This window comes from Silurus meridionalis, chromosome 12, assembly GCF_014805685.1.
Source record: "Silurus meridionalis isolate SWU-2019-XX chromosome 12, ASM1480568v1, whole genome shotgun sequence".
In the NCBI taxonomy this organism is placed as follows: domain Eukaryota; kingdom Metazoa; phylum Chordata; class Actinopteri; order Siluriformes; family Siluridae; genus Silurus; species Silurus meridionalis.
In genome coordinates, this window is record NC_060895.1 from 18,178,201 (window position 1) to 18,189,188 (window position 10,988).

The window sequence follows — 10,988 nt, forward strand, 5'->3', positions numbered from 1 at the left end:
CTAGGCCACTCTTCATTTTGTTTTTCTTTAGCCATTCAGAGGTGGACTTGCTGGTGTGTTTTGGATCATTGTCCTGCAGTAGAACCCAAGTTAACTTCAGCTTGAGGTCATGAACAGATGGACAGCAAGTCTTCCAGGTCCTGAAACAGCAAAACAGCCCCAGACCATCACACTACCACTAACATATTTTACTGTTAAGTCAAGTCAAGTTTATTTGTTTATATGTTTTTTGGCAAAACGGAGACGAGCCTTGCAACTTCATCTTGAAACTCTGCCATGCAGACCATTTTTGCCATCTCTTTCCTATGGTGGAGTCATGAACACTGACCTTAACTGAGGCAAGTGAGGCCTGCAGTTCTTTGGATGTTGTTGTGGGGTCTTTTGTGACCTCTTGGTCATCCCTGTGCTCTTGGGGTAATTTTGGTCGGCCGGCCACTCCTGGGAAGGTTCTCCACTGTTCCATGTTTTTGCCATTTGTGAATAATGGTAATAATAATAATAATAATAATAATAATAATAATAGTGAAAAATTGTGAATAATAAAAGTCCCAAAGCTTTAGAAATGGCTTTATAACCTTTTCCAGTCTGATAGATCTCAATTAATTTCTTTCTCATTTGTTTCTGTATTTTTTTTGGGATCTTGGCATGATGTCCAGCTTTTGAGGATCTTTTGGTCTACTTCACTTTGTCAGGCAGGTCCTATTTAAGAGATTTCTTAAATGTGAACAGGTGTGGCAGTAATCAGGCCTGGGTGTGGCTAGAGAGATTGAACTCAGGTGTGATAAACCACAGTTTTAACAAGGGGGCAAACACTTTTTTCACACTGGGCCATGTAGTTTTGGATTTAGTTTTCCCTCAATAATAAAAACCCTTTATTTAAAAACTGCATGTTGTGTTCACTTGTGTTATCTTTTGCTAATATTTGAATTAGTTTGATGATCTGAAAAGTGTGACAAACATGCACAAAAATAAGAAATCAGGAACACTTTTTCACACCACAGTAAGTCCTTATGGGACACACTCAGGTCAGACATGTGTAAAGTGTTCATGTCAAAATGATACCACTAAATTATATAACATTTTTTGTATGAGCTCTTTTTTGTATGAAAATGTGAAAATGTATCTCATTTATACAGCTGAGCAGTTGAGGGCTCAACAGCCCAGTAGTGGCAGCTTGGTGGGGCTGGGATTGGAGCTCACGACCATCTGATCAGAATTCCAACATATGAACTAAACAGTAACCACATTGAATGTGACCACAATTCAACTGACCTCATACATTATAAGAAATGCATTGGGTTTAGGTGTGTTTAATTCAGTGTTTAATTAAGTGCCAGAAATCAAACTTCACTAAAGGGTCATGGGCCAGAAATAAACATTACATTATACCAATGATTAGATCAAAGTGAAAGTTGCCATTGTTCTTATTATTATTGATGTCATAATATTTCAAATTAAAAAAAAAAAAAAGACTGTAATCTGTTTAACTAATGCATTATTCAGAGACCTCTAAAGAAAGACAGGGTCTTTATTTTTCAAATGTTTTTAAAATGCTAAATGGCATTTTTTTCTTTTTTTTCCTTTTTTCATATATCTTATGGCCCACTTACTGTAGTATTGATTGCATCAACAATGTTCTGTAATGATAGACAAAGCCAAATCATAGTATGTATAATTATAGATGAACCTGAACCATCACATTCTGAATATGTTTTAGGTAGTTTTACTGAAACAGACTTGTCGCAGTAGTTGATTAAAAGGGTGTCAGGAACAGGCAGATAATCTATGTACAAAATGATTAAATTCAAAGACAACACACCCACACACAAACACACACACACACACACACACACACACACACACACACACAAACACACACACGTGTGCATCTTTACTAGCAGTGGCAATTCAATGTAGGTAAATTTGAATGGGATGAGTGTCAAAGCTTGTAATTATATATATTTTTGAAAATCAGTTTTTACAATGATCAAAAGTGCAGTTCCGTGCAAGTGCAATTTCATGTACATAACCGAAATGATTCAGCTGATAAACTCCTTGACTGACCAACAGGGGGCAGTACGTCGCCACGTAAAAATGAGAAGCCAAGCCTTAATCCCTGCAGCCTGAAAAAAGTCATCAGAGATGTTTTATATGCTTTAATATTTTCTATAATATTTAATATTTATCCTAGAGATTGTGATGTTTAAATTGTTTTTTGTACTCAGTGATGTGTCTCCTTAATGCAAAATTCATAAAAACCTAATCGTTGTGAATAAAGCATTGGGAGCAAAGAGTAAAATCGTTTTTGCTCGTGTTGAAGTCACTGCTTGACTTATCTTTCGGTGTAAAAAAGCACTGAATTATGAGACGACAAGGTTTGTGTCAAATCATACAGAGCTCTATTTCAGTTTTCGAGCCTGGTAAAGCTGTCACTCCTGAGATATTACTCATTTCAGAAACAAACACATGGGGCTGCAATAAGCAAGACACAATAAACACACAATCTGATTTGTAACTGAGCCAAGACGTGAGGCTTTGTAAAAATGGACTCGCATTTCTCAACCGCTTCGATGTTGTTTATCAATTGCTTTATCAATTCGTCATCATTTCTCCCTCATCACATCGTCCATCAGTGGAGACAGAAGTGCTGCTGGATTTATGTCTCTATAAAGCAAATTGTCAGAGAATTTGAACATTGTGTATAAGGATCTTGTGACGTGATTGAAATGGAGCCTGCAGCTTGAATAGGAAGACAGGAAGAAAACAGCCACGGATAGAACTGAAGGAACGATTTACAGTCAGAGTGAGTAGTGTTAATGTCATAGAGGTGATGGACCAAAATACAACACACACTAGTAGATTTCAGTACAGTCTCGGTATATATTCAACGGTCCTTTTAAAGAACAGAGGGGTTTATAAGACTTTTTAATAATTTATTTATGAATCATTTCTTCTGGCCGTGAATTAATGGCATTGTACGAAGCAGCACAGGAATTCAGAGAGTCCCTAGAGACGGAGAGTCCCTCCAATCGGATGTCACGAGGGACGAGACTATGGAGCCCACGTCAGATACACCACAAATGGAGCCACCATTCTGGAAGTCTCTCTCTCTCTCTCTCTCTCTCTCTCTCTCTCTCTCTCTCTCTCACTCACTCTCTTCCTCTCTCTCTTCTACTCCACACACTCGCTTTCTTTATCTCCCTCTCCATCAGTCTTTAGAGCCAGTTCCCTTCTTGCAGCTATATAGTTAGGTGCATTAGGTGTTCTCTCTCTCTCTTTCTCTCTCTCTTTCTCTCTCTTACACTTTTTTTATTTCTCTCCCTCACACATCTACCCATCTAGAGGTCTACTCCCTTTCAATTCATCTCTGTTTTCTCATTTCTTTTCTAACCTCCCTTTTTGCTGTCTTCCTTCTGAGAGTTTCCTCTTCATGCGCAACAACTGGTAGCTCTCCCCCCCTTTTCTCCTCCTCCCCTCTTCTTCTTTGCGGAAGGTCCGCTTATCTTCCAGCACCTGTGCTTCGAAGGGTGTTGGAGTGCAAAGTGGGTAGGGTGGGGGGTTCCTGTGGTTTTTGGGTACAAGCCAAGGAGGCAAAAGGAAGCCACGAGGTTTAGAGCTCCTTTCCGGCATCATCAGCAGCACCAGCAGCAGCAGCAGAAGCGGCAGAAACGACAGAAGAGGCAGCACATCCCTCAATCTCTCACTCACTCTGCTGCTTGAAAGGAAAACGAGGACCTTGCAGGCTTTGTGCTTGCGCCAAGAGCTGCAGAGAAAAGAGAAACAGAGTGATGGGGACAAACTGACAGGGTAAGGCGCTTCTGTGGACTGGGGATCCGAGCCAGTTCTCTTTTCTTCCACTTTGTCTTTTGTTCCTTTGTGAAGAGTCCCACTGTGTGTGGGGTGGTGGTAGGGGGGGTCTCGTGCCGGTGGGTATTGTGTGAGCCGACTGCCGCAGATTTGTGTAATCAGGGCGGTGAAATCTTTCCTTTTTTTTTTTTCCGGATTTGTCAGCTGTGTTTACTTTATTAACATATTCATGGGATTGTTGCTCCTCTGCTTGAACAGTGATTCTGTAGCTGACTGAAGGATCCACAGGAAGAGCTTTTAGGATTTTCACTTTCCTCTTCCATGTATGTCAGTTTGTCTATTATTTTCCTACAGGTTGTTGTTGGTTGTGTTGTTTTGTGCTCCAAAAAAGGAGAAGTCAGCACAGAAATTGACCTGAGAATGACAAGTTTGATAGTTTTCTTATATGTTGATACTAAGTAAAAAAAATGGTACAGGACAGGTTGGCCACTTGGGTTGATCCGAGAAACCTCAGCATCTGTTCGTGGCCTGATGAGGCTTGTAGTGTGATGACCCATCAGGGCAGCTGCATTTAGATTTCAGATTAGACAGCACCATTTGAATAACGAGGGGAGAAAATCTTGCACCAAGATTTGTCTTCCACAGTCCCAATCCGGTTAAAAACAAAAATGGGTAATAGTGAATAAATGGAGTGATTTTAGAGATATGTGGCAACTTTACCCAAATGATTAGCGGTACTGCATGATGGTGCCAAGTGTGACTACTAGGTAAGAAACGTCAATAAAGCTGCTTGAATGAATCTGCATAGAGTAGAATTGAAAAGGCAAAAAATCCTTTTATGATGAAGTGAATTCCATTTTTGGAAATACATGAGCAGATTCCACTGGACTGAGAAAAAAAGCTCAGTTTTTCTGTCTTTCTTTTTCCACTTCCATTTGGGAGCTGGTGCACCCCTCAGAAAATGAGAGTCGTAATAACAGTCATTGTTCTTTTTTTTCTGACAGCCGTCATTCCATTCTGCTTTTTCCCCCCCAAACGATCTGTAATTTGCCTCCTGCTGCTAATGGATTTTCTGTATGACTCCTCTCTCTCTCTCTCTCTCTCTCTCATTCACTCTCTTTCTCTCACTGTCTGTGAGTGTGTGTGATGAGCATGTTTGACTCAAAGGGCTGACTGCAGTTGACTGTTAATGTGGCTGGCAGGAGTTAAGGGCTCGAGGGTGAATGGCAGGAATCAGAGAATTTTCAAAGTCATTAAGTGGATTCATGTGAAAACCTGGCTAGTTCTCCCTCTCTCTGTCCACTTGCCATCCTATATTACTTTTATCCAGCCATTCATTTGCTCAAGCCTCCATCCATCATTCCATATCGCACTGAATACTGTACTGTACGTGTGTCGAACAGGACTAACTTGTGATTTGTTCTGCCATTTTTTTCAGCATCCATGGATCCTGGTATGTGTATCTCCATGTGGAGCGTCTGGGACCATCTGGATAAACCCAAAACTGCCATGATGGGTCTCCAATTCACCATTTAGGTAAGACTTTTGTTTGGCTTTAGTTCGCAAGAAGAGCACAAATCAGTTCTAGCTTGCTCGTGGAAAAAAAAAAAAAAAAAAAAAAACTAAAAAATCCAAAGTGTCTTCATTTCTGTCTACAGATGCAACGTTTGGCTGGCTTGCCCTGTGAAAAAAAGCCCCATCTTCAATCAATCCCCCTAAAGAGAAGGTCTCTGGTGTTGGCCTGTGTGCCACAGTGGCTGTTTGAGTGTCAGGCACTTCCCTCCTCCCTCTTCTTTCTGAGGCTCTCTTCGGTGACGGGTATTCTTGGGTGGATAATACGGATCACGTTGTTATTGCTTAAGAATACGCGTAGTTGAGGAGAGTCATTTTCGACCGTGCCTTCAGGGAGCTGACCTCGGCTTAACCGCTCTCCAGACGTCCTAGCCGAGTGCCGTTGTTAAAGGAGGGGGAGAAGAAAAAAATAAGAGGGGGAAAAGAGTGAACGTTTCTATCGAGGTTCATTTATCAGTGCAGCAGATAATCATTTCCCCAGCGTTTGCATCGATTTCTCTACGGCAAGTCTTCATGTTGTTATTACTCCAGCGTTCTAGCGAGTTGTATCAGGAGGCTGGCATTTCCTGCTTGCTGAGACTTCATCCGTATCCTCTGTGCATTTATATTTCACCCACCATCTTGCTATCATCCATCCTGCCACAGTGATGTTTTATGTAGCGCTATTCAACCACACTGCATTCTGTATTTCACACAATTTGCTTGGTTTGCTTGGAGGGTGTTGGTGTGTGGGGTAGAGTGGGGAGTGGCGGAGGGGACAGGCTGTTTATTCTTTACTTCAGGGAGCGTTTCAGTGTGCACACGCCTGCTCGCCTCTCTGATGGGAATGCATTTACTGCCTTTTTATAATCGTGGGCCTTTAAAGGCTGCGAGATCCCTGGACTGCGCTGAGTGCACACTCAAGCTGATTACGAGAAGGCCTTAAACGGGAGCACCAAATGCATACGAAGGCCTCGTTTCAACTGGAAAAAGATACTATATCTTTATAGCGCAGCAGGAAAAGCAGCAAAACAGCATACTCTACTCAAGAAATCCAGACGCATAGCGTAGTCTATCTAGCATTCTTCACACGCTCCCTTGTGACTGTTCTCTATACAGCTGAAATGTCTCGAACGGCTTTCCTCCTACTGATAAAGAGCCTTTACGCAAAATGATGTGCTCTGTAAAAGCACTAATTACATTTTAATGATGCTCGCCAAATGCCTGACGTGTGTTTCTGAAGCCCAGTGAAGCCTGTGCCACATGATAATGACCATCGCTTTCCATATAGCCGGCCCCATTTATATGCCATCACATTCCTTTTCAAAAATGTAATATATGAACCAAAGAGCAGCAATTAATTACACGCAATCCAATCATGTGCAAGTGTAGCATCTTACTTCTATCAATAGTCCTTATTTGTTTATGGATTATAGCGTAAAGAACTACAGTGTCATTAAAAAAAAAAAAAAAAAGAAAGTGTTTTTTTATTCATTTAGATTAATTATAGTTCACCTGTTTGAGATAAAAATGAAACGCAGGTGTTCTGCATAAGACAGGAGATTTCATTCATTAAGCTATGAGAGACAGTGGAAAGCTGCTGTTATTCAGCCTCATTATTCATCATGACAAATACAGTTGGCAAAGACACGTTTTAATTTACAAGGTAGTGAAACTCCTGAAAATCAGACACGTGCAGTCTGCTAGACTAAATAGCATGTTGTCTTTTTATACTGTCTCTGCGTGGCTAAAGTATCACAAAACATCTATTCGAAGAAAAATCCAGTTGCAGGATAACATAAAGTAGGATTTCTTCTTTAGCTTTTTTCATTTATCAGCATTGTATCGAAGTGACTATTTATGAGAGGAATTCATATTCAGTTATCAAAGTGCAAAACTGCATATAAACCAAAACTAAAAACTAAAAATACTGTAAATCACAGATGCTGAAGACAATGTCAGCTTTTTTTTTAATAGATTTAGCCATGATCCAGCTCATAAAAGGCTTCCTGAACACTTAAATAGCTGCTTTGTTAGTGCAGAGGGAAATATAGTTTGAAGAGTTCTCTAGTGAATAATTACCTCAGAAGAATGAAAAACATTGAAATTCTTTTTTTTTTTTCCAGGAATGTGTGTGTGTGTGTGTGTGTGTGTGTGTTGGGTGGGGGGAAGCAGATGTAATTCCACTGATGTAATTAAAAGCATTGTTAGAATATTATTAAGCATTTTGAATAGGGGAAATCAGTGAAGTAGAATCAATCGCTCAAAAAAGCGTTCGAGCACGGCGATCAGAGGATGACGATGAATTCTTAATCCAGAAGTCGATATTTCCATAGACTTCTTTTCTACCCTGAGCTAATTGCACTACATTTGATTTAAATGACAAATTCTTTAGCAGCATACGGCTTCTATGCAACTTTCGAGACAAAGTCTCGAATATATAAACAGAATATTCTCTAGGCCTGACCTACTAGTCTAAGCCTGGTTTTACCAACACATGTGCATATGCACAATGGGAGAGACGAGATTTAGACACTGATTATATATGTCCTATTGTTCATCTCTGAAAAACCCATGTTTCCATTGTGCTTTCATTCTGAAAGTCTCTGACCATTGATATTTTTAAGAAATAAAATAGATTTTGTGTGGAAAAAACATTTTGTGTAATGATCCCAATGATCAAATACATTGTGTTTGAAATGTACAATCAGTCCATTCAACCATAGTCATGCACTACCATACAGTATGTCATGCATATCATACATAATGCATAATGTTATTAAAGTGGACATCTTGGTGACCGTTATTTATCTTATACATGCTGGTCAAAATTGTGATAAAATGTTGTTGTGTTATAAAACTGTAATATCAGCGATGCAGTAAGGCAGTAAAGAAGTGTTGAGTGTTTCAGAATGTTATAATGACATCATTTGCCTTTCAAGAAAACCTTTCATGTTTGCTTTCCTGTTCAATAAATGCACAACTTTTTATGACTCATGCTCTGCTAGTCCATTTTTTAGTCCATCTTTGCCATTTATTACGTTTAGTACGTTTCCTTTTAATGCTTATCCTGCTGAATGGACATCAAGTACTGTATTATTTGCACTTTCACGACCCAAAAAAATGTCAGACAATTCATTTTTGAATTACACGTTTTGCACATTGCATCTTCTGTGCAGTTAATGTAAGTTCCATTATAAACTTTTTGACAAAACTCATAGAGTTTCAGCTTTCGTGAACTTTGCTCTGTGCTCAGGCTTTTTCTTCCTGTTGTGTGCAAGTTTGACAACAGCCACTTAGCCACAGTCTCAACTTAATGACACTTGGAGTATAATCTTTTTTTGGGAAGTGAGAGCAGTAGACCCTCTTACCAAGAAAACATGAATCACGCTTCCCATTCGAAAGCGGTTCATTTTAGTCAAGAGGTAAGCAGGCATTGAAACTGCGATGAGGCGTATAAAAAAAGGGTAGCTTTTAAAAGTGTTTTTCCATCACTCTACAGCACATTTTCCCTGCCACAGTCTAGCACACCTGGCATACAATAATGTGAAATGCTGACATGGCTTAAACAGTGCATTAAAAAAAAGGCTGATGGAATAAATGCATTCCAAAAGCAAGCCCGTTTGGCCAAACATGATCTTGCACCTGTTATAGGTACCAGAATCAACACATGCTGATTATAGGGATGTGTGTAAAGCAGCAGTTTGTAGGTATGTGTTTGTGTGTTGCTCACAGATGTGTGTGTGCATTTGTAAGCTATATGTGATTTTTAGCTCCCAGAAGCCCCACCCCCCACACCTCTTTCCCCAGGAGGCCTGCTTTATCACACGCCGCTTTTAACCCAACCACTCACTCTCTGGAGGGAGACTGTCAAAGAAAACAAATAAGGATGGAATAAAACACAACACACTGAGCTGTTTTAGGTAAATAATCTGCAACTGGGTATTTTTTTTCATGTGGCTGATCCCAGAACAGCATGCCCTAAGTGTTTCGTGTTTCAAGTCTCTATAATACCACAGCAATTTGCTGGCAACTACAATCTGAATGAATGAAATAATGACTTTTTGATATATTTTACATTTACATTCAATTTTTGTTAATGGTCAAACATCCAGCATCTCTTTTTTTACTTTCTGAAAAAATGTAATGCCTTGATGCTGGAGACTCCTTTCATGAATGTTAAATAAATGTCGTCGTACAGAAAACGTCTTCAATTTTTAATTAATTTATTATTAGATTTAGATTACGTGGAACTTCCCCCATGTGTATGAGCTGTTACTATAGTAACGACAATGTATTTAAATTAGCACAGTAATATAATCTTGCAGTTTGCCTTGCAGCCAGAATAACTATTATAGAAAATTAATTAACACCTTCTGGCCAATCAGATTTGAGAATTAAACAACACTGTGGTATGAATTAAACTAATAAATGGCCTGTTGTGTGTAGTGGTGTAGGATGTAGAAACTGGATAGTAGTCATTCATGATTTCTAAACGTGATCATGCATATAGATACTCTATGCCTTCAAATGCAAACAATCAGTTTTGTGTACAATTTTCCGTTTGGATTCTTATAGTGTAAGTATTCACTGCAGTATAGAGTGTTTAAAATATCTGGGAAACATTTCCAAACCATCCCAAATGAAGCATTACACTTCTAAAAGCTATTTTTTAGAGTGCCCATTGGAATTTAAGATTTTGAATTTGCATTATTTTTACACTCAATAGTCCATAGTGTTTTATAGCAGATATAATGACTCCATTTTCATCATACACGTATATTTTCATTATTTCTAAGACTTCAGTAAAGACATGCAAAGCATTAGTACTTGTCCTGTCTTTTGGTCAAGTGCCTAGTCTTCAGCTATTTGAATATTCAATGCCTGCAGGAGATTTGTTCTCTCTCTCTCTCTCTCTCTCTCTCTCTCTCTCTCTCTCTCTCTGCTCTCTGTAAATAAGCTCTGACCTTTTGCTACATAATCATTTCCTGGAGGCTGCACACACACTGCTTGTTTACTCCATCATACGGATCACCTCCAGACAAGACCTCTTCCTGCTCTCCGCTTTTCTCCACCTCACTTTCTCTCACTTCCCATACTTGCTTTTTTTATCCTCTCTCTAGCCACCCTTATCTATCTCTCCCTCCATTTTTCTCTGTTTATTCCCTTTATCTTCCACCTATCTTATGCTCTTACATTACCTGTTGTTGCTCTCTATTCCTTTCTCCTAGCTCTCGCTTCATATTTTTCTGTCTTATTGTCCCCACCCTCATTTTTTAAGTCTTTCCTTCCTTTTTCTTCTTACTTCCACCAGATTTCTGTCTAGCTGATCCTGGGTGTCTCTTTATTTTTGCTCTTGATTTGAGGGTGGAGCTGCTGTCACGCTACTTCTTTAGATGCTTGTAGCAATGTTATAAGTGATTCATTAGAGGAGGGGCATATAAAAAAGAAAAGCAGCAGGTAAATGGGAGGTAAACTTGTTGGGGATCTTTAATTAAAAATAAACTTGTTCATTTTATCTCAGTTGGTCCTTGTTTCTGGTGAGCCTTAATATACCCCCTGTCTGTCTGCCATCATAATAGTGGAGAATGTGAGCATCTTAATGTATTTGCCTCCTTGGAAAATTTGTG

The 10,988-nt window shown here is 39.4% G+C and overlaps 1 long non-coding RNA gene across 1 annotated transcript; it reads left to right on the top strand.

Annotated features, from left to right (window-relative positions):
• Nucleotides 1–3,197: 3,197 nt before the first annotated feature.
• LOC124394168 lies at nt 3,198–8,351 on the top strand. The gene is made up of 3 exons (XR_006927441.1): nt 3,198–3,807; nt 5,246–5,343; nt 5,466–8,351. It is a non-coding gene; the product is annotated as an uncharacterized LOC124394168 (long non-coding RNA).
• Nucleotides 8,352–10,988: the final 2,637 nt, after the last annotated feature.